A 23,823-nucleotide genomic window follows, 5' to 3' on the forward strand; every position below is an offset into this window, starting at 1 on the left:
CGTACTAGCGTCCATACGGGCTGCCTTTCACACGGTGACTGTACGAGCTGCCACCCATGCACACTCCGTACAGGATGCCACACATGTGCAGTCCATAGCTGCCAAGTCTCCCGTATTCCCCGGGAAATCCCCGTTTTTCCAGCTGTTCCTAGCTGAAAAAACTGATTTTTTGTTTTCCCCCGGTTTATTCTGGCGCGGCGGCCATTTTGGAACTGGGCGGAGCATGCTCAGAAGTGACTTTTGATGCTGCTCTGCCCAGTTCCAAAATGGCTGCAGTGCGACTTCTGGCACGGCGGCCATTTTGGAACTGGGCAAAGCAGCATCAAAAGTCACTTCTGAGCATGCTCCGCCCAGTTCCAAAATGGCGACAGCGCTACTTCCGGTCTGCTGCTTCCAGCCCGGTCCCTTATTTCTCCAACAGCAACTTGGCAGGTATGGCAAGCGGCAGCCCGTATGGATGCCATGCATGTGGCAGCCAGTATAGCCGCCCTGCGCACATGGCAGCCCATACGGAGTGCGCATTTGTGGCATTTCTTACGGAGTGCGGACACGTGGGATGTTGCACATGTGCAGACCGTACGGGCTGCCCCGCCCCGGGTGCCGGAGGGTTCCTCCGCCACTGCCCAGATGACAAGACATCCCCCCTCCCGGCCTCGCTGATGTGGTCCAAAGGAAAGCAGAGCAATATGTCTGGCACCAGCTGGGCTGCAGGAGTTGCCGGAAGGAGGCATACAAGACACCGTCCGACTATCTTAGGGACAGTCGTCAGGGTTTACTCCATAGTCTTTTCTTCTCCCGAAGATGTCCCACAAGGCAGCAGAGGTTTAGGATCAAGAGTTTAGGATCAAGAGTTTTCCTTCTCCAAGTTGGCTACTTTCCATGTTGTCGAGCCCCATCAGCAGAAACTGCCTTCTTGACTGTCGGACCCGCTTTTGGTCTCGTTCGCCCCATCTGCCAGAGCCGAAGTTCCCAACTCACCGAGGGTTTGAGAACCATTGGCTACCCTCTCTTGGTTTACCTTTGGGCAGGATGCAGGATGCAGGAGTCTGACTTACTTTCCTTTGTACAAAACAAGCCCGAAGGAGGCCCCCAACTTGATCACAGGTTGGATCAGTGGCAACAGTTGGTCCTGGCAAGTATTGACCACTCTCAACTCCAACCTGATAATTGCTACCTGCCCAGATTTTAACTTGTCTGAATTAATTTTAAGATGTATTTTAATTAATTGATGTCTGTTTTCATGCATATCATGTTGTTATTATGATGTTAGCTACTCTGAGCCCGGCCTCAGCCAGGGAGGGCAGGATACAATAATAATAATAATAATTATTATTATTATTACCCAGCCAGTCGAAGCCAATCCTGGCACGTGACCACTGTTTCATGCCACAGGTGAGAGCTGAGTGTAAGGTGGGGACCAAATGTCCCAGAAGGAGCAAGACATGTACCCCACCAGAGGGTACAACCCCCTCCCCTGACACCCCAAACCAGGTTCCTATTTTATAATATTCTGTTGCAAATGTAGGATCCTGACTACTCTTTACAAGTTCACCCCTTACTAGCAGGCAGAGGAAAAACAAAAGCAGCCTTGTGCACATGAATAACATCATTATTTTCAGCATTTCCTTACCAGCAGCTCTCCCCGCTCCTAAGCTGTATTTCGGGGTCCCACACATAACCTGTTTATTCAGTTTATTCACCCCGATTTGCTTTCACAAAGCTTAGGTGGAGGTTAGGCTGTCCAGACTCTATCTACCATGATTTGCTTAGGTAGCCTCTATATAGCAACGAGCATTCATCTTGATTAGCTCAAGGGGCGTTTAAACGTCTTCCTGCTAATCACTTTTCAGCGTGCTTCCCTGCTACCTTCCTAACCTCAGAGAGACGGTTTGCTTTTAATGTGCTTCCATTGGGCTAGCGCAGGCACCCCCAAACTCGCCCCTCCAGCTGTTTTAGGACTACGGTTCCCATCATCCCTGACCACTGGTCCTGTTAGCTAGGGATGATGGGAGTTGTAGTCCCAAAACAGCTGGAGGGCCGAGTTTGGGGAGGCCTGCGCTAGCGCTACAGAGGACTTTCATTGCACAAACTTTAATCCCTCCCGCAAAGCAGCATTATTATTACATTTATACCCCACAATTCCCCAAAAGAACTCACATCCTCCACTCTATCAGTTTTATCCTCACAATGGCCCTGTGAGGTAGGTTAGGCTGGGAGAGAGTGGCTGGCCTGAAATCACTCAGTGGGCTTCGTAGCAGAGTGAGGATTTGAAACCTGGTCTCCCAGGTCCTGGTCCACCACTCTAACCATTAGCCCATGCTGGTTGTGGAATAGAGACTGAGTTTAGAGTATTCATTTTCTGCAAGTGTGTGTGAGAGAGATTTTCTGTTGCCACTGATTTTCCACCCAGTGGAGGCTGCTCCAATAGGGCAAATGGGACACGCACTGCTCTACCAACCTCAGCCTTCCTGGCTAGCCCTCACCTGCCTGCCTTACATCCAGTCCAGGGGGTAGCTCTGTCTGTCAGTACCTGTCAGGCAGCAGAGGAACCAACCCCCCACGGCAGGTTGCCAGGAATGGACAAGAAAGGAGGAAGTCCTTACCATCTGCTTTTATTCAATATTCACACAGAGAGAGGCTGCATCCACTTGGAGTAATGGCATTGCTCTGAGTGAAACCCCACCCTCTCCGTCTCCCCTATTAAACATCCACCCTACATCAACTGATCTGTGCCTTCTGCCTCTGGGCTATCTGCTCTCCTATTTTCAATGCCCGCCGGGTTCTGGGGGGTGGGGGTCTGGAATACTTTCTAAGGACACTGAGTCCGTCAGCTGTCTCTCCCCTGGTGCTTCCTCCTCCTCTCCCATTATTTCCCAACTTTCCCACTCATCTGCCTCTGAGCTGTGACCTCCCTCAAACCCCTGTTGTAATTCTGAACTGTCCCCTTCTTATCTGGCAGGGTCAGGCTGGGGAGGCGGTCTCCATCATTGCTCCTCTGCCCAGTCCCTGACATTACCGCTGGCTCCAACTATTGTCGGTCTCGCTTCCTTCCACCATCCCAATCCCAATGGACGCCACAGCCCGCCATTGTTTCTTCCAGTGTGCTTCTCTTTAAATTCAGAGAAGATTACCCTGTTGACTCAGTGACACGCATGTCAAAGAGGAGGCTGGGTGTCCACTCTGCATCCGTTACAGCAATCTGGTATATGCCACAGAGTACCTTGCACATTGTGTTGCATGGCAGTATCTGCATGTGTGCGGTTTTTTGTTGCTGATGGCATGGGCTGGTTGGACACACAGGAATGGTGGGAGGAACCAGATGGGGAACCCCCAAGGGAAGAGGGCTCAGAGGCTGGGGAGTAGCAATAGGACAACAATGAGTGATCAGAGGGAGATGACTGGGAGAAGGAGGAGGTGCTGGGCACTGAAGAGGTAACAGGGTTTAGTGAGCTGGAAGAGTCTGTGGCAGAGAGCAGTCCAGAATCAGAGGCAGAAACTGAAGCAGGAGGGTAGGAGGGGAAAGGCCAAGAGGCAGAGATGAGTCCGGTTGGTGGAGAGTTGCAGGCGTCTCCCCCTCCTGCTGTGACAAGCCCCTTCCCCTCCTCTCCTGTGACAATTACCGGTTTGCATGTGATGTGGGGTTGTGGCTGTTTTCCACACTTGATCTAGTGCAGTATTTTCTACTAGTCAGATAGTCAGGGACTCTTTAGACCTCAGGCAGACGTATTTCCTATCACCAGCTGCCTGCGCATCTTACAGCTGGGGATGTTGGGGATTGGCCCTGGGACCTTTTGTGTGAAAAGTGGGTGCTCCACTTCTGATGCCATGGCTCCTTCCTGCATGAACATGCAGTGGCGTGTGCCTCCTCCAACAGCACAGCACGGTAACAAATTTCTTTGAATCAGTCTACATGAAAAGAATACGTTTGTGATTATTACCTGTTCCAGTCCCAGGCAATGGGGAAGTGCAACCACTTAGCTACAGACACAACCAGCAATAACCTCCGACCAGGACCTCCAAAAACAAGCCGCACTTATTTTGTCATTTCCTTTATGTCTCACTTCAATCAGTGCTGCAGAACATTGCCTATTAGGCGGGAGTAGCGATGGCGGATATAATTTCAACCCTCCTTGTCTCTTTCGTTCTCCTTTCCTTTCTCGCATAGGACACACGAGACGGGGCATGCTTGGAATTAATAGCTGAAGGACAACGTCAGCTCAAGTGTACAATGCGCAAGGGCAGCGCTAGGCAAGTGAAAAGGAAAGGTTCCTTGGTTTGATGGGCTGTTGGAAGAAATGGAGCAAAATGATTCATAGCTATTGAAACAATAAGGGAACTAAATCACAGCCATCCTTCGAAATTCACAGTTCTCAGAATCCTTCAGTGAATACACCAGAGAAAATAGCATGTAATGATGTTGCATTGTAAGACACTTGGAGACATTGGGATTACTATCAGCTAGCAAGTTTAATCATTAACAGCAGCAGCAGCAGCAGCAGCAGCAGCAGCAACAACAACAACAACAACAACAACAACAACAACAACAACAACAACAACAACAACATATACGTATTAGTTTGGCGAAACTGCATACAAAAATGCATATATTTGGAGAAATTTGCATTAAATGCTGATGGATTTTCATGAAGACTTTAAGAATAAATAAATGTGCAAACTGATGTTGAAATGGGAAGAACTGGCCTTAAGATTGGAAAAATGAGAAATTGAAAGAAGCTGAAATTGACCAATTTGACCATCCCTACTTGGACTAGGATTTGAAAGCAAATTTCTTGGCTCCATTTTCATCTCTTTGCCTAATTTTAAATGGGTGCAACATATTCCCATGGCAAACATCGAACATCTGCTTGGGCAATGAAGTTTCTGTTGTTGTTACTGTGGAATCTTGGTGGGGGAAAGGATTTCTCTTCTCCCACCCCTGAGTTTCCCTTATGCTACCTGTGGTGAAACAAGGTGAACAGGGATTGTTAGGTGGTGTGTGTGTGTGTGTGTGTGTGTGTGTGTGTGTCTATCTGCACGCATGCATGTGCACACACACACACACACACACTTGAAGGTTCAAGGGAATTCCCTCTCATAACACTTGAACTCAGAGCTGTTCGATGAAGCTGAACATTGGAAGATTCAGGACAGAAAAAAAGGAGACACTTCTTCACACAGTACAATGATGGGATTTGATCCCACAAGTCTTAAGACAGCCACCCACTTGGATGGGTTTTTTTTGGGGGGGGGGTTAAACAAATCAATGGAGGAGAAAGCTATCAGTGGCTACTGACTATGTTCAATCTCTACTGTTGGAGGCAGCGTGCCTTAGAACAGGCACAAGCAAACTCAGCCCTCCAGGTGTTTTGAGACTACAATTCCCATCATCCCTGACCACTGGTCCTGTTTGCTAGGGATGATGGGAGTTGTAGTCCCCAAACATCTGGAGGGCCGAGTTTTCCTATGCCTGTCTTAAAATACCCATTGCTCGGAATCACAAGTAGGGAGAGCACTGCCACAGCCATTTCCTGCTTGCGGACTTCCTATTGGAGCATCTGTGAAAACATGATGCTGGAACATATGAGCCTTTGGCCGGATGGCTCTTCTTATGCTCTTATGAAGGAAAATTCTCAATGACTGGCAGCAAGCAAGTTAAAATGAGGGATAGTCCTTTCACTCCCACCAGGGAGAGAAGGAGCAGCAAAATGGAACGATGCTCAAATGGTGGTGACTGATGGCTCTGAGAGAAACCCTGAGACAAAGGTCCATCTTCTAGAGAAGATGGAACTATTGTTGTTCAGGCTTGTCAACAGCTACCTGTTTTGATGACTGCTGAGTAAGGATTACCTCGAAGAGGCGGTTTTAGGCGGGTGTCACAGGGGAGCTGCAACTATTATGTAGAATGGAAGATGAGAGGCGGAGAGCACTGAATTTTGGCGTCACCAAAATTCGGCATCACCTCTTTTTTTAGAAACATAGCACTGGGCGTTACTCGGGGCTCCGCTGAAACTTGAGACTCCAAGCTCCGCCACTGCCTGAGAGACCATCCAGGGAATGTGCAAAGTGGAAAAGTACTCATTATTAAAGAGCAATAAAGGAGCTTTATTTTATGGCTCAGACTAAAGCAGGGCTTGAACTGGGAATGGGAGTCCTTCATGAAATCCACAAGCTCCTAGTTTTAACCAAATTATGCCACTGTACTTTTAAGAAAATAGTAGCTAAGGAGGTTGTAACAAAAAGTATGGAGGCTGAGTCCTCTTTGCCCCCACAACTCCCAGGAATACAAACACTTGACCAAAAACGGCAAAGCAGAATCCCCCAGCAAGTTCACGAGGAGGGAATGGCAAAGAGCTTTCCTTTGTTATTTCTGCCCCAAAGCCTCTGCTACTTGTTAGAAGAGGCACTTGAATAACACAGACTCCAGAGAGAAAATAAACTAATAATACTTTACTGCGGGACACTGAATAAAAACAGCACTTCATATGAGGAAAAATAATACAGAGGGGTTTTGTCTCATTTACAGGCCGTGTTCCTACCTTCCTCATAACTCCTGATGGAGCCACTCAGAGCTAGAGTTATCTCAGCAAGGATCATGCAATGCTGCCTGGTTGCTACGCAACACCTCCGCCGCCACCACCCCTTGGATGGCTGGTTACTAACAGAATTAACCCTGGAGTTCCTAGGCGAATGATCCCTGCTTTTGTCCTTCCAACTCTACTGGTCGGGAAGGTTGAGTTTGGGGCTGTTTTCCATTTCTTTCTGCACTGCTCACAGTGTTTTATTCTTTGCACCAGTGGTTTTCAACCAGTGTGCCATGGTACCCTGGGGTGCCTTGAATGATGGTTGGGGTGCCGCAGGCAACCCTGGCCTATGTCCCTTCTTGCTTGCACAGCTGTTTGTTGCAACAGCCCTGGCTACAAGCTCTGCAGGCGAATGTTACCTCTGGGGCTGGCCAGGGTTTTTCCCCCAGGCCCCTGTGGGGCAGTGGGAGGAGGCACCTCTCTTTGGGGTGGGGTGGGGAGCTCAGAGTCCAGGGGCGGCAGCTGGGGCTGCCCAGAGGACTCCCAAGGAGAGGGGGAAAGAGAGGAGGCCGGGGGAACACTCAGGCAGGCAAAGGTTGACACAACTGGGCTCCTGAGTCCCACAGGGGTGCCGCAGAAAGAATGCCGTTGGTCAAGGGAGCAGTGGACCTGAAAAGGTCGAAAACGTCTGCTTTACACCCTTTTGCTAATGTGCTGCAATTGAGTAACATCAACATGCATGGGCAGGAGAGCTGATTAATGTTTTATCAACTTGCATGGCAGATTCATTTCCTAGGCTGCTATTATTATTATTATTTCTTTTGCCAAAGGCTGGAAGTTTACAACAGCCTTTGTGTCTGCAGGTGCTTCTTCACCTGCCATTAAATTGCTTCTCTCCTTATCCTGCGCTTCAACCTTTATCTCATGGTAGGGTAATCTGATAATAAAACTTTATAGCTGGGATCTAGAGAAGCTTCTGTTGACATTCAGGATTGGCGTGTGTGTTGAGTTTTCCTTCCCGCGCTAAACCTTTTGCCCCAAATGGGGTGCTGCTCCAAATAATTACAGACCCTCCAAATGTCCCTATTTTCCAGGGACAGTACCGGATTTACAGAAGCTGTTCTGGTTTCTGATTTGCTCCTGGAATGTCCCACTTTCCCTTAGTATGATTGAGGGTATTAAGGTCAAAAACTTCTCCTTTTTGAGATTTTGCAAAACAACCTCAGCAACTTTGGACAAAACGCAGGTGGCGCTGTGGGTTAAACCACAGAGCCTAGGGCTTGCCGATCAGAATCCCCACAACGGGGTGAGCTCCTGTTGTTTGGTCCCAGTTCCTGCCAACCTAGCAGTTCAAAAACCCATCAAAGTGCAAGTAGATAAATAGGTACTGCTACAGCGGGAAGGTAAACGGCGTTTCCATGTGCTGCTCTGGTTCGCCAGAAACGGCTTAGTCATGCTGGCCACATGACCTGGAAGCTGTACGCCGGCTCCCTCGGCCAATAATGTGAGATGAGCGCCGCAACCCCAGAGTCCTTCGCGATTGGACCTAACGGTCAGGGGCCGGGGTCCCTTTACCTTTACCTTTAAATGTTGGAGAGAAATGCTGGAGGGTATGGAGTTATCCGACCCCCGAGCCATCTGAAGACAACCCTGTGTACAGAATTCTAAAAATGTTTTCTTGTGTTTTTATATGTGGTGGAAGCCGCCCAGAATGGCTGGGGCATCCCAGTCAAATGAGTGGGGTATAATAATAATAATAATAATAATAATAATAATAATAGAATAGGACGTCCCTATTTTCATCAGAGAAATGCTGGAGGGTATGGAATTATAATGAAAATGGCCACAACCAGTGCTTCCCACAGCTATGGGATACTGCCCACCATTCTAACCACTACTCCATGCTGCCTATGGAATAGGGACTGTCTAGCTGCACCCTTAAACTCCCCTGAGTTTGGAGCAGAATATTCATTTTCTGCATGTGTCTGTGTGGCAGAGATTTTCTGTTGCCATTGCTTTTCAGGGGTAAGCAATATCTTTCTGCCCAAGGGCCACATTCCCTTCTGGGCAATGTCCCAGGGGCCACAGGCCAGGGATAGGTGTGGCCAGAGGCAAAGGTAAGCAGAACAATGGATGCAAGTTTTCCAGGCTCATCTCTATCCTCCCCCTCAAGCTTCCCTCTGCATTGTCTACACACTGACTGGCAGCAGCTCTCCAGTATTTCAGACCGAGGTTATTCCCATCCCTACCTGGATCTGCGAGAAATTGAGCCTTGCACCTTCTGCATGCAAAGCAGATGCTGTTCTACAGAGCTGCCGCCCTTCCCCTGCGAAGCTGGGCATTCAGCCACCTTCAGAGAGTGAGCAGGCCATTGCTCTCCTTCCTGTGTCTTCATCTCATAAGCTCCTGTCTCCCATTCATAGCAGCTTTTTCTTAGGCTTGCTTATCTCCGGCAGAAGGATCTCGTATTATTATCCCGAACACCTGGGATAGCGGCAAACTTTTCAGATCTTGTCGGTGAATATAACAATAAGCCTTCTCTATCCCCCCCCCAATTGCCCAAGCATAACTGCACTAGATAACAGTTTCCACTGTGTATTACACCACTATAGATCACCGAGGCAAAGAAGAGAATATTTGTAGCATCAAATCCAATGCATTGCTGATTTGTTCCAGTGGAAGCTGCCTCGCCAAATTGAAATTGTGAAGCTGTCACTCTTCAAACCATACTGCCATCTACTATACCGTGTTTGTTTCGACCTATAATGCCACCTGCTGATAATGAATTATGCAAGGAGGCTTCCAGAATAACAGTGTCTGAAACTGGGGGGTATCGGTCATCACAGGCAGGCAGGCAAAGAAAAAAAGGGAACACAGCCAACTGAAATTAATCCCTGTATCTTACATGTAGTTTAGGATATCGAGCAAACACTGAACCTTTATTGCACTTAACATTATAAGGTGAAAAATATGTAATCACAAACAGGATTTCGATAACCAGGTCTGAATCATTGCGTTAAGCGTTTTGTATAATAGGACATCCATTGAAAGGGCAGGGGAAGTGCTGCTGTGGTGTAATAATCTGGCAATTTAAGAATACAAGAGCCCCGTAGACCCAAGGACCATCTAGTTCAGCATTCTGTTCCTGCATGGCTATTCATGGGAAGCCCACAAGCAGATCTGAGGGCAGTAGCGCTCTCCTGCTTGTGACCTGCTAGCAGTTGGCATTGATAGGCATAGTGCCTCTGCTATTGGAAGCAATGAAGCCATGGAAGCGACTGGTAGCCATTGGTAGGTTTGTCCTCCATGAATTTTCCTAATCCCATTTTTAAAGCCATTCACATTGGTGGCCAATACTACAACCTGTGGGAGCAATTCCGATTGATTAACTTATGTCCTCCGTGAAAAAGAAGTTCTTCGTTTTGCCTGTGCTGAATCTCTCAAAATAAATAAATAAAAATTAAAAATTGTCCAGTAGCACCTTAGAGAATAGAAGAATCCGTGGAAAAGACCCTGATGTTGGGAAAGATTGAGGGCACTAGGAGAAGGGGACGACAGAGGACGAGATGGTTGGACAGTGTTCTCGAAGCTACGAACATGAGTTTGACCAAACTGCGAGAGGCAGTGCAAGACAGGAGTGCCTGGCGTGCTCTGGTCCATGGGGTCACGAAGAGTCGGACACGACTAAACAACAACAGCACCTTAGAGACCAACTAAGTTTGTTCTGGGTATAAGCTTTCGTGTGCATGCACACTGCTTCAGATACCTTAGTTGGTCTCTAAGGTGCTACTGGACATTTATTTATTTATTTCGACTGCGTCAGACCAACATGGCTACCTACCGTACCTGAATCTTGAATCTCTCAAAATTCACCTTTTTTGGAGTCTACAATAGCCCTCAGGTTAGGAAGCAAAATGGGAAAGTGTAAGGGAGAGAATCTCTATGAACTCATTGTTGGCAAACATGCTGAAGACCTGAGCCAGCTGGGCCCCTCCCTGCCAGCCTCTGCCGGGTGTCTTCTCCCTCTGGCATCGGTCTGGAATGTGAGCCTAGACACGCTTTCAGCAGAGCTTCAAACACACAGCATCCACGTAGACAGCATGAGAGAGTCCGTTTAGCATATTTACAAACGTTTATTCAAAGCACCTCGGAAGATAGACCAGAAGTGTCTTTCTTCATCAGCGAAAGCAAAAGCAATAACAGAAATGGAAGTGCACAGAGCATGTGATACACAACAGTTGCATGCCTCTTCCTTAAGGTGGAACTGAATATCCTAACACTCATTCCTGAGACACCAGGAGGATGTACATCAATTGGAGCAGAGTTAAGCCCCGTTGTTTTCCATACTTAGGGTTCATTATCTTGAAAATGGGCAGCCCATCAAATAGATGATGGCCTGGCCTCTTGTCTAGTTTAACCTCAGTCGGCCTCTGTGGGTTGTATCCAGTGTCACACTAAGCACTGCATTCCGTGAATGCAAGGATTCATGTTTGCAAAATAGGAACTCCCCTCCCAATACCCCCTGAATCTGTTTGAGGGGGTTCCCCCAACCTTCCAGAACAGATTTGGGGAGGGCGCAGAGTGCATGTGGAGGGGAGGAAGTTTCATTGCACAAGTGTAAATCCTTCCACTAGCAGACCAAGTGCTTTGGATACCCTCCTGTAATCAAATCAAATCAAATCAAATCTTATTAAACGGTCACAGACCAGGTTACAGGTAGGTAGCCGTGTTGGTCTGGATCGAAGTAAAATAAAAAAATTCCTTCAGTAGCACCTTAAAGACCAACTAAGTTTTTATTTTGGTATGAGCTTTCGTGTGCATGCACACTTCTTCAGATACCTGGTCACAGACCAATTCGACTCATGCAACGAGTCAGCAGAGCATAACATAGAAAGATACAGGGGACAATTTCAATGCAAATAAAACAACAACAACGCTTTAAAGTTAAAAAACATAACTGAAATTAAGTGTTAGCATGCCCCTGCGAATTGCCATTGAGAAGCTCTTGTTTCCTACGTCTAATAGCAGATACACAAAATTTAGCAACATTGGTTGTAATTTCGGGGTCCTTATCTTCTACCAAGGCTCTCAGACGTTGGGGTTCTGGTTCGTTCTTAAGCTTTTGTACAGCTGGGGTAATAAAGGTCAAACGTAAATCCTCGTAGAAACTACAGTATAACAATATATGTAAATTTGTTTTTACTTCCGATGAGCCACATGGGCAAACACGTGTCTCATACGGTTTACCCTCATACCTGCCTTGCAACAGGGCAGAGGGGAGCACATTAAATCCGGCCACGGTGAAGGAATGTCTGTACTTGGGGATTTGTAATTTTGTCAGATAATTTGCAGGAGAGAACCCTCTCCCATAGTCTCTTATTGCAGCATGCTTGTCCATTTTGCCCATATGACATTGCAGCTCCACGTCCCAGATACGTTGGCGCACTTGGTTTCTAGCCCTCCTGTAATGATGTGTGTGAAAAGAGGACTGAAACTTCAGGTCCTCCAAGCATTACATCTTAAATGCCCCAGCAAGGATCTTTACTGGGTGCCTGTTCATCACCCGCTGCTCCAGTTAACATTTCACAGTCTGGATCAGCAGGAAAAAGCAATATTGGCTTTCTGGATTTGGCACGTTATCTCAAACATCAAACTTCTCACTGGCCTGTGGTGCCACCTGCCTCCTCGCTGTTATACCGAACACATTTGTGTTCCCTGACAGCATTTCTGGAAGCCTGCTGCCTGCAATTGAAAGATCAGCGGAGATAATTAAAGGCTGGCAATGGGCCAGAGTCCTTGAAACAGAAGTGGCAGTGCCCCTTTCCTGGGGAACCAGCTTTTGAAATGCATGGCAATGCTCACAGCCGTTCTCACAGGAGAAATGTGCCGGACTAAACCAGGTATCTGTGCTGCTAACGTCTAATTGTGTAACTGTTCTAGGTATGCGACGAGATTTGTTGAATGCACAGATGCTGGGTTAACAAAAAAGGTCTAGCTTCTTATTGAACTTTCAGCTGAGTGAAGGTGATGTATCTGACTGGTGCTTAAAAGGGAAAAAATGGGCTGTCTCTTATCATTAGGGCCGCTAGAACAACAGGGCCATAGGCATTCTACAGCTCTACAATCGTTTCACTTGAGAGCTAAAATGGATTTATTGTGCGTCTGAGGAGAGGGGTAGACTGTGTACAGTCATACCTTGGTTCTCACATTTAATCCGTTCCGGGAGTCTGTTCGACTCCCGAAATGGTTCAAAAACCAAGGCACGGCTTCCGATTGGCTGCAGGAGGCTCCCCAGAAACGGTGTGCAAACAAATAATCATGACTTCTCAATAAACAGGTCATCTAGAAGCAGCCTATGGCACTAAATTCTGCTGATAGACTAAATTTGCTGAACTTAGGTCCCATTGAAATCAACTTAGGACTGACTTTTCCCATTAGGTCCCACTGGTTAACAATTCTTCTTTCTATTATATTTTCCCATGGCTGTGTTACCTTTCAAGTAATGCATTTCAATTGTGGTTGGTTGTGCTATTCTTTCTGTTTTGCAATTGGATTTTCTTGATCCACCTAACGATGCTGTATCAGTGTCCATGGACTAAAAGGCAGGTTTAAAATACCCAAATAAATTGGTTTGCCACCTAACAAGATCATTGTTTTGGGGGGAATGAATGGCGAACTAAGATAAGCCTGGATCAGTTCCATATTGATCATATTGACTATGTGAATTCACCTTTTATTACACTGCATTGTGTGGAAAATAATGCACAGCTTGTTCTTCTGCCTCCCTGCACTCCCCTAGGATGTGTTGATACAGAACACCTCATCTCCAGCAACCACAAAAGATGTAAAAGATCATCAACAGACCTGATTGATTCCCTTGAGGGAAATGGATTGTCCTAAGACCAAGTTATTCATGGGCACAAACTGACCTTGAATTCCCAGGACGATATGCAAGCAGTTGCAATCATTCTGAAACCAGAGAAATCTTGATACCAGAAAATCCCCATGGATTGTATATCCTCCACTCCTACGGAACAGACAAAGCATTTCCCTCCTTTTGCATGTGCAATTTGCAACTGTGACATCTGGATGAAAGCGAGACGGTGAAAGAAACCAACAAAAAGAGAATGAAGATGGAACTCCTTTGGCGCCTATGCACAAGCGGCCAGATCTTGGTGGCTCATGTGTCTATGCAGCCCTGATCAGATAACAGACAATGGCACTGATGATTAGGACAAGCCTTACCATTGTATGGGCTTTGCAAATCAGACTATACAAAAATTGTGTCCAGAATTATTATGAAGCAAGCTAGGATGGCAGAACTTTCTGTACATTTGTCCAGCCTCTGAACTTGAAGCTGGACCACACGATAGGGAGAAGACCAGGTTCCTAAACAGGAGATTTAAGCTTTAGTAACATATTCCGCTGGGTTCCCCCACCCTCCAACAAGGGCTTTAGATGCAAGATCAATTATTGGCCATGAAAGGCTCTTTGCAAAGACCCTAGAACTACCTCTAGCTAGATAGTAAGCTGGGGTAACCTTGCATCATTCGTTTCAGTTGGGCTAATATGGGGGGGGGGAGTAATATTGAAACAAAGGTCATTTATTCATTGTGGAATTACTCAGCCTTTCTCATTTGGGCCTTTTCTGTTCTGATGCTTTTTTTGTGGGTTTTTTTTTTTTGCATTGCTCTCATAAGTCAACCTTCCACTGCCCTGCCTTTCATCTTCTTCAAGCTATGTTTGATATTGCTGCTGGGTGGAAATTAGGACCTTGGTTTTAACTGCATTTACGTTCTCATTCATCTTTCTTCCTCCCTCCAACCTGCCCTTTGTACAACTGAAGCCTAGGGACATCAAGAGATACAGAAGAGGCTATTAGAGTAGCTGGGAAATTCAATCCAGTACGCTGCTTGAATCATGAGAGGAAAGATAGACGGTTCACCGATGAAATACACTAGTACCACCACTGACTCCTCCCCATTTTACCCAAACCACCCTATGATCCTTCTAAAAAACTGTACCTAAGAAGGCCATCACAAAAACTGATGGAGGCTCACCCTCTGCCTTGCTCACCTTTAATTCAAGCACTGAATATGGGTGGATCTGGATAGAAAGCCTGAGTAACATTGAAATGCAGAGCGGGAGGTCCGACTGTCCTCCTCTGCTAGGCAAATAGCAACAGGGAGGCATAGTGGGGGGGCTACATTTTGGGGGCCCTGAGGCTTGAACTGTCATGGGGGCCCCTTTGCAACAAGGTCTGGGTAGCCACTGTTATCTTCTTCAATGGGGTAATTTACAACAACCTTTACAACATCTGTGCTACTGACTCTCAGACTGTTGGGATTGTTGAAATATATACAGCCAAAAATTGATCATTTTGAGTCATGCAAACTCAAATTGGGTCTACTAGACCCATTTTTTTTAAAGCAGTGTGGACTAAAGTTGCTTCTGGGGCCCCTCCAGGATTAGGGTCCCTGAAGCTGAAGCTTCATTAGTTTCATAGTAGAACAAGGTGGAATCTGTTATTCACATTCTTTTATTCGGTGAATTCTATAGTGAAGAACGATTGCGACTCATTTTACCCCTATTATCAAAATTCACACCCTTGCAATATTATCTGGAATCCCCCCCCCCCGAAACGTTACACAAATTCCTTCTGGAAGATTCTTTGAGCTCAGTATCCTACACTGTGGCCAAATTTTGCACCTTAGCTATTAAAAAACGTAAATCTCTTTTATTGAATAACATATTACAACAATTTGCCCTGCCCTCCAGTGATGATATTGCTGCTACAGTTCTTAGTTAAATCTCTTATTCTTTTATGGTGTTTTATTCCGCTGGACCTGTATTTTAAGTATTGTATATTCAATTAGTATATTGACTGTTAAAACCCCATATCAGTCGTTTTTATTGTTTATGTAGAGAATTATGCAGAATTTCTGGTTTAATATGCTGGCTGTTTGCCGTAATAAACATTGACAGACAGACAGACAGACAGACAGACAGACAGACAGACAGACAGACATAGTAGAACTGCCCCTTGGGAAGCATGGTGGGAAGATACAGACAGGCTGCTGTGCAGGGTTTGAATGGAGATACTGCGGCCATAGCATGCTTTCTGACACCATCTGAAGCAGTAGCTATAGAAAAGGCTAGTGGGTGTAATCTGATAACTGGTTTCTGAATGACAGAAAACTTTTCCCCAAACTAGTATAACATCATGATAGACCAATGGGAGAAGCTCTGGCAGGTAGACATCAAGTTCACGGCCTGCTACAACTAAAGGAGAACGTTCTAAAAATGATGTATAGATGGCATATAACCCCTGAAAAGCTATCTAAAATGTACAAGAATAGGTCCCCCACATGCTGGAGATGCGAAAAGGAGAACGGTTCGTACATGCATATGTGGTGGACCTGCAAAGAGGTCAGTGAACTGTGGAACAGCATATATGAGGAATTAAAGAAAATGTTGAAGTGTAACTTTTTTAAAAAAAAACCCTGAGTTATTTCTGTTGAGTCTATTACCAAAGGAAATAGGGAAAACTAAGAGAACACTGCTTATGTATGGAACGGTGGCGGGAAGAATTATAATTGCAAGGAACTGGAAAAACAAAAGTGTACCCACAATAACAGAATGGAGAGTACTAATGGTAGAATACATGCAGCTAGCAAAAATGACAGGCAAAATGAGAGGGCAGACGAAACAAAATGTCTACAGGGATTGGGAAGTATTTGAAGAATATCTAAAAAATAACAATGTAATAAGAACTCCACTGGCAAAACTAGACTGAGCTTGGTAAATTATTAACTGATACTACAAATATGACAGAGAATATGAATAGAAAAAGGGAAAAGGTAACTTAGATTAAAAAAAAAACCTGTGCGGAATTACTCATTTAACTGAAAACGATGCAGCAAGTATAATTGGAGGTCAACAGAAAGTGAAAATAGTGTAAATAGTAGAAACTGAAATGAATTGTATGTGTTTGTATTTGTATTAGTGTGTTTGTGTGCTTTGTGTTTGTATTTCTGTATTTATGTTTGTTCTTTTTTTGTAAATTTTCATTTTAATCAATAAAAAATAGATTTAAAAAAAAGAAAGAAAGCTTTCCCCAAAAATATTTGTAGCTTGCAGCTTTGTTCTGTTTTGAGCAATGACCTCAGCAGTACAGAAATTTGACTTGGCTTATGGTAGCTTCCCTGGACAGCTCCATACAGGACCCAGGCTGGCCTTGCCACAGAAGCAGAGCTCAGGTGTTGTCTCAGCAGCAGCCATCCTCAAACCGAGCCTTTAAATGGGAGCTGTTGCTGTTGAGATTCCTGCATTGCAGGGGGTTGGAGTAGATGACCCTTGGGGGTAGCTCCCAACTCTACAATTCTAGGATTCTATCTCATTTGCTGGATCTGCCTTCAGTGAGCAGAGAGTCTTCATTTAAAGGGGCCTGGTCTACTTTAGCAGTCATGGATTCCATTGGAACAGACGAGACTGTGGTCCCTCCAAGACTTCTGAACCAGAGTCCTCAGAGGGGAAAGCAAAATCTTCACTCTAGAGTGGCGCTGGCACAATGGTCTTCTCATAGAATCATAGAATTGCAGAGCTGGAAGGGACCTCAAGGGACATCTAGTCCAACCCTCTGCAATGCAGGAATCTCAGCTAAGGCATCCATGACAGATGGCCTCTCCAACTTGGAAGCCCTGGCCTCACCCCCTGAAGAAGGCGAGCCCAACCCCAGGGTCAGAAGAGAGGGTTTTTTTTTTGTAGCTGCAGTGTAATAGGAAGCTGTTTTCAAGCCTAATTGATACACAGGGTAGGGGTGGGTGGGTTGAGGGCAGGCGAGGAGGCAAGGCCATGGGGCAGGTGTCTAGGCCCCACAGACTACATCTGGCCCAGAATGCAGAGGCTTCACAACCTTGACTTAGAGGTAGCAAGAAGCATCATTTGCTGTTAGTTCTGAGTATATGTGCATGAAAGGGAGGAAATGGGGGAGAAGAAATGAATCCTCAGGTGCACAAAGATGTCATTTATTACGCCCAACACATTTTGATAAAGGTCTTCGGGGGCACAGCGACAACTCTGTTTCCAACTATGGCTTCTGCTTGAAAATAAGTGATTGCAGAAAGCATTGTGGTGTTGCTGTTGCCGTGTCTACAATTTTCTTTGGCAGTGCCCCTGGAGAAGACCTTTGATGAAATGCATTGGGCCTAATAAATCACTTCCTCCCCCGTTTTCCCTGCATTGATACTCTCCCTTCATATATACCAACAGCAACAAGAGAAGACAGGTTCCTTCCCTTGCCACATCTGCGGTAGTAGCTCTTTCCTTGGGTACCCGTTGCGAATGCGTAGCAGGGCAGAAATGCCAGACAAATCTGGTACCGGCCTTAGAGGAGCAGAGGGTATCGCTGCAGCAATCAATCCCTAGCTACATGTGATGTCAGTGGAAGAAGTCGCAGCCTTGGCCCAAACAGCAGATGAGAATGCGTTGATCAAATCATTCACTTGAACGTAAAGCACGGAAAAGCTGTTAATTAGGCACAGGGGGCACTTATTTTTACACTAGTTAATGTTTGGGCTGTATATAGCTCAAAAATATTAAGATTGGCTTTCTACGCCTGTGCAAGCTTTTGGTCCCTTCTTCAAGTTTTTTCACTGAGTACTTGTCAGGGTCCGGCTAGATGACCCGGGGGTACTCTGGAGTTCTATGATTCTGAGAATCCAGACCAGTTCCCATGAAGTGATCTTTACTGCTTACTTATGAATAAACCAGAAATGGATAAACCTAAGCTAGGATTGGTCCAGTTTTAGAGTCACGTTGCTCTGGTTTATTTTGTGTCCCGTTTTGACCTCCTGCCTCCTTTTCCTCCACTTGTTTTGAATAAAGTTCCATAACTTGACCGGTGAGGTGTGAGTGATTGCCAATGTCAGGGTTTTAGAATCCCCTGCCATGTGCCTTGACACTTGGCATTCATGCTACTGAAAGTTTAGGGAGGGTTGCCAGGGCAATGAGCAGGCTGCTTTGATCTTGGACTAGGATAAAAGAACTGGAAGCTTCCCCAGCAATCTGTGTGAAGGCTGGACCACGGAGTGCTGGGTGCACTGACTCAGAAACTTTTTTAAAATAATTGCTTTGGGGCATCCCAGGCCCCCTCCCATCTGGGCTGCAAGAGAAAGCGTGAAGGTGTTGGCAGCAACTACTGGAGAGTAAGACCCCACTGGCAAGACTGCAAGACTGTTGTGTTGCAGGTTGAGCAAGGAAGAGAGGATCTCTTTAGAGTCTCTCCTTGTCACACTGTCCAATAATTTCTGTATTTTCCTTAATTTCTGGATCTCATGCTGTTGTTAAAAGGAACAGGGGTAAGGCAGTAAAAAAAATACTGAAAAGAAAGAATATGGAATAATTAGAATAAGCAGCAGCAAAGGGTAACTAAAACGAACCATGGAAGCGGGGAAAGGGAAGTCAATGTTAAATGTATTGTCTGTGTTTTGGTGAATGTGGAAAACTTGTAAGAGTGCAAACTAATAGATATATAGATATATAGATAAATAGATAAATAGATATATAGATTCCTGCATGTGATACATGTACAAACCACCTCTGATCTGGGGTGGACAAACTGTAGCCCTCCAAATTTGGTCTGACTTGGGCTACACTATGATTCTATGATGTCACTTTAAACAGTAATACCTTCCCCCACCTCATGAGAAGAGAAGACTCCCTGGAAAAGACCCTGATGTTGGGAAAGATTGAGGGCACTAGGAGAAGGGGACTAGGAGAAGAAACTCCCATCATCCCTGACCATTGGCCATGCTGGCCGGAACTTTTGAGAGTCCAACAACGTTTGGCGGCCACAGCTCCCCTTCCCATCGTAGACTTCATAACTGAAGGGTGATTTGATATTTTGAGCTCATGCCTTGGGACGTACTGCTAGGGGGAAGAGATTCCCAAAACGGAGATCCTCGACCATTCAGGATGACGAGGTTCTGTAAGGGGGACTCCCTACAGGGAGCCAGCCCCCATCATCCTAACGTCCATCTCATCAAGTACAGAGAGCACCAGTGGTTCTGAAGCAGCCAGAGGGGGAGGAAGAGACTCGGAAGGGGAGAGAAATCAGAGTGAGGAACAATGGGAAAGCTCGGAGGTGGAGGGATGCAGGCAGACGCTTGGGGATACTGCAGAGCCAGGGAACCGACTGCTGAGGGAGGAAACTGAAAGGGCATCGCTCCTTCCGGTGCCAGAAATGAGGAGAGCACTGCAACGCAGGTCAAGGGGCGGCGTTTTGGGGTGCCCAGACTACTTTGCTGGCATAGGAACAGACGTACCCCATTGCCGGATTCTGATTTGGGATGAGAGGTCATGTTTTAAGCTGTCTCTACACTGCAAATAGATAGCACAATAAACTTCTTTGAAGACGAACTGGACTCAGGCGGAGTTACTCTAGAGTAGCCATGACGACCCTCTGACAGGTTCCATGGGAGTTCAATTCAGGAGAGGGAACATTAACTCTTTGCTTGTACAGTTAGTTCCTCTCTCACTAATAGCTCACCTAGCCAGTCTCCAAGTGAAATTAAACTCCAGGCTTATATAATAAATATGTTGTTGCTTGAGGTATATGCAAGAGGCCCTTCCCGAGAAGGTGGAGGGTGAAGCCCCCTCTCCACTGATTTGCACCCTGAGTGCAGTTTACTTACTGACTCTTAAAGTCAAAGTGCTGGAGCAGAAAGCGAAGAGCTTTCTGCATTCAAAGGCTGTAATTTAGAGGCCTAAAAATACACCCTCCTTAATGGGAACAAACTAGTCCAGCATTTGCAGTAACAGTCGTGCTGAGTATCACTTTTAATAATTTACCTAGCACTGAATTGGTATATAATTACCCTGCTGGGAGTTGGCCAGGTTTTGTGGCAAGCACATGAAATAATGGCTGTGCGTGTAAATGAGGGAGTCAAAACTCACTCTTGGCTGACCTTACATACCCCACAAGTGTCCGGGGAAAACCTGGACATCCCGTGTTTTCCCATGAGTGTCCATTTGGGTTGCTGTGATCTCACTTGATTTCGTACTGAGATCTCGCCCTGAAGAAGCACTTATTTCGGGGCAGCGATCTCATGCGGCACCCCAAAACACACGTTGTTGCACACCGTAGAAGCACGGCTGCTAAAAATTTTTTGCATCTTTGGGGCTCCGTGATCTCATGTGAGCCACATGACCCATGCAGGAGCATAGACAGTGTTATGTACTGAGCTGAATCCTAGAACAATAGGATTCAGAATCAGCAGTCTGATTGGTCCGCAGGAGCTACCCAATCCAACTCCAGGTGGAAGTGAATCCGCAACCTGATTGGCCTGCAGGAGCAGCCAATCAGACGGCTGGTAGAAGTGAATCTGCAACCTGATTGGTCCGTAGGAGCAGCCAATCAGGCTGCAGGCAGAAGTCAATCCACAACCTGATTGGCCCACAGGTGTAGCCCTGAAGTAGCCAATCACGCAAGGCCCATTGTGTAAATAATGTATATAAGCAGATGGTTTTGGGAAAAGAGTCATTCTTCTCTTCTTCTCCTGGATGACTATGAGCTGAATAAAGAGCATGAAATTCACTCTCGACTCCGAGTATATTTCAGACAGGAAGACACACATCTTGGTTTGGGGACTCAACATGTTGGAGGGCATGCCCTTACAGTACTAAGAAGAAGTGTGTGGTGTTTAAATCATGAAGCTGGGAAGTGGCTTAGGGCAAATCGTTTGGAAGCACAGGGCAAGTGGAACTGCGAATGAGTCCTCAGTTTCTAAGTCCAGACCTTTTATAGCTGTGGGATTGTAATGCCAAATGGTCTGGGTTCTGTTTCACTGACTCCACCTGTTCCTCCATGCTGTGCTCCTCAGAATGCATATGTATGCCAGACCCTCCTCTGAAGGTATTTCCTCAAGCCAGGGCATGATGACATTGTTGGATTTTTTGGTAATTTGGTTAAAGAATATGGGAAAAGAAAAGAAGAATTCCCTGGGCAAGTATTCATTCGTGAGAGAGCCCCAGCAGAGATTTAAAATCACAAAACATGCAGCAAAGTAAAACATGGAAATATAAACTGTTAGACCTTTAAAATACCCCCTTCCAAGTTCCTTCCAAAATTGTCCACTTTCCCTTTAGCATAGAAAGGGACCATATGTTTGGAAAGTTAAAAATGATTTACTTACAAACTCTTCAAAGGTCAGGTTCATGTGTGCTTACATACGCAGCAGCAAGAAAACACAGGCAGTGCAACATACCTTCAAAAATGGTAAGAGTTTCTAAATTATTTGTATAGAAACACAAAGATGGCTTGCTTAAGCCACACGGTCTGGGCTTGGAGAATCTAGCTCAGACATTCTTACTGGAAGAGTTCACATGGTGGAAATATGTGGAGAGTGGGAGAACAGAGTTTGGTAGCCCTTCCTTCCAAGATGAGGGAGTGTGACCTAGCTAAGCCTGGCAGGACTGCTTGCAGGGGCGTAGCCAGGATCAAAACTAGGGGGGGACAAGCCATGGTCATTCAGGGGCGGGGCCCCGAAGTGGGAACGTGGGCGGGGCTACAGGGCCAGCTGGCCTGATGATATCATGGCGGCGGCAGCGGCAGTGGCCACCTTGTGCTTCTGGGGCTGGCAGCATCGGCGGCTACCCTGCTTGGCTGGAGAGGACGGGAGGATCGGGCAGGCGAGAGGGGGTGACAGGGCGGGCGAGGGCGAGGCAAGGCACGGCCGCAGACACGACGGCTCCAAGGCGTTGCTGCATATCAGCATATTTCAACCGTGTTGTGGGTTCAAGCCCCACCTTAGGAAAAAAATCCTGCATTGCAGGGGGTTGGACTAGATGACCGTTGTGGTCCCTTCCGACTACAATTCTATGATTCTATTGATATATAGTCATAGCATATGCATCATTCTGCTTTCTTGAATTGTCCTACTCCTAGGCATAGCAGCCAACTCCTAGAGGCCTAGGTGCATCTCTCCCCCCCCCCAATTACTGGTAAATACAGTGGCACCTCGGGTTACGAACGCGATCCGTTCCGGGTCGCAGTTCGTAACCCGAAAAGTTCGTAACCCGAAAAGGGCCCGAACCGCCGCTTTGCGCATGCGCAAAGCGCTATTTCCGCTATTTTTGCGCTTTGCGCATGCGCAAAGGCGTGCGGCGCTTCTGCGCACACGCGCACGGCGAAAATACTTCCGGGTTTGCGAAGTTCGTAACCCGGGTTGTTCGTAACCCGAGGTGTTCGCAACCCGAGGTACGACTGTACTGTATTTTAAAGAGTCACCCCCCCATGTTGATGGGCTTTCTATGTGGGGCTTTTCTGCCCCCCCCTATTTTATTAAGGATGGAAGAGGGAAGGAAGGAAGAAATAGAGAGAGGGATAACTCATATTTGTGGGTGCCTCTGGGTGATGCTGTGATGCTGGAACTCTGCAGTACGAGGACGGGAGGGTCGGGCAGGCGAGGGGGTGGCAGGGCGGACGAGGGCGAGGGAAGGCACGGCCGCAGTCACGACAGCTCCGAGGTGTTGCTGCATATCAGCATAATATTTCAACCATGTCGTGGGTTCAAGCCCCACCTTGGGGAAAAGATCCTGCATTGCAGGGGGTTGGACTAGATGACCCTTGTGGTCCCTTCTGACTACAATTCCATGATTCTATTGATATATTACCATAGCATATGCATCAATCTGCTTTCTTGAATTGTCCTAGGCATAGCAGCCAACTCCTAGAGGCCTAGGTGCCGCCCCCCCCCCAATTACTGGTAAATACTGTATTTTAAAGAGTCACACCCCCCCCCCATGTTGATGGGCTTTCTATGTGGGGCTTATCTGCCCCCCCCCCCGTATTTTATTAAGGACGGAAGAGGGAGGGAAGGAAGGAAGAAATAGAGAGAGAGATAACTCACATTTGTGGGTGACGCTGGGTGACGCTGTGATGCTAGAACTCTGCAGCAAGAGGAAGATACTGGTACACCTGTACAGGAGCCTTGTAAGCAGCTTTCTCTCTGCTTGATTTACAGCAGGCACGTCCAACAGGTAGACTGTGATCTACCAGTAGATCACTGGATGTCTGTGGTAGATCACTGCTAGATCACTGGCACCCCTAAAAAAAGCTCACCCAAAATTTTCCTCCTCCCTAAAAAAAGCTGAACTATGACCTGAAGCCCTAAACAAAAATGGGCCTCCCTTCCTCCTAAAAGAAGCTCAACAAGTTTGACCTAAACTCAAAAAAACAGGGCTTCCCTTCCTTAAAAAAACTCAACAGCTTTGACCTGAACCCCCCAAAAGGGGGTAGATC

This window comes from Zootoca vivipara, chromosome 7 (genome assembly GCF_963506605.1).
Source record: "Zootoca vivipara chromosome 7, rZooViv1.1, whole genome shotgun sequence".
Taxonomy (NCBI): Eukaryota; Metazoa; Chordata; class Lepidosauria; order Squamata; family Lacertidae; genus Zootoca; species Zootoca vivipara.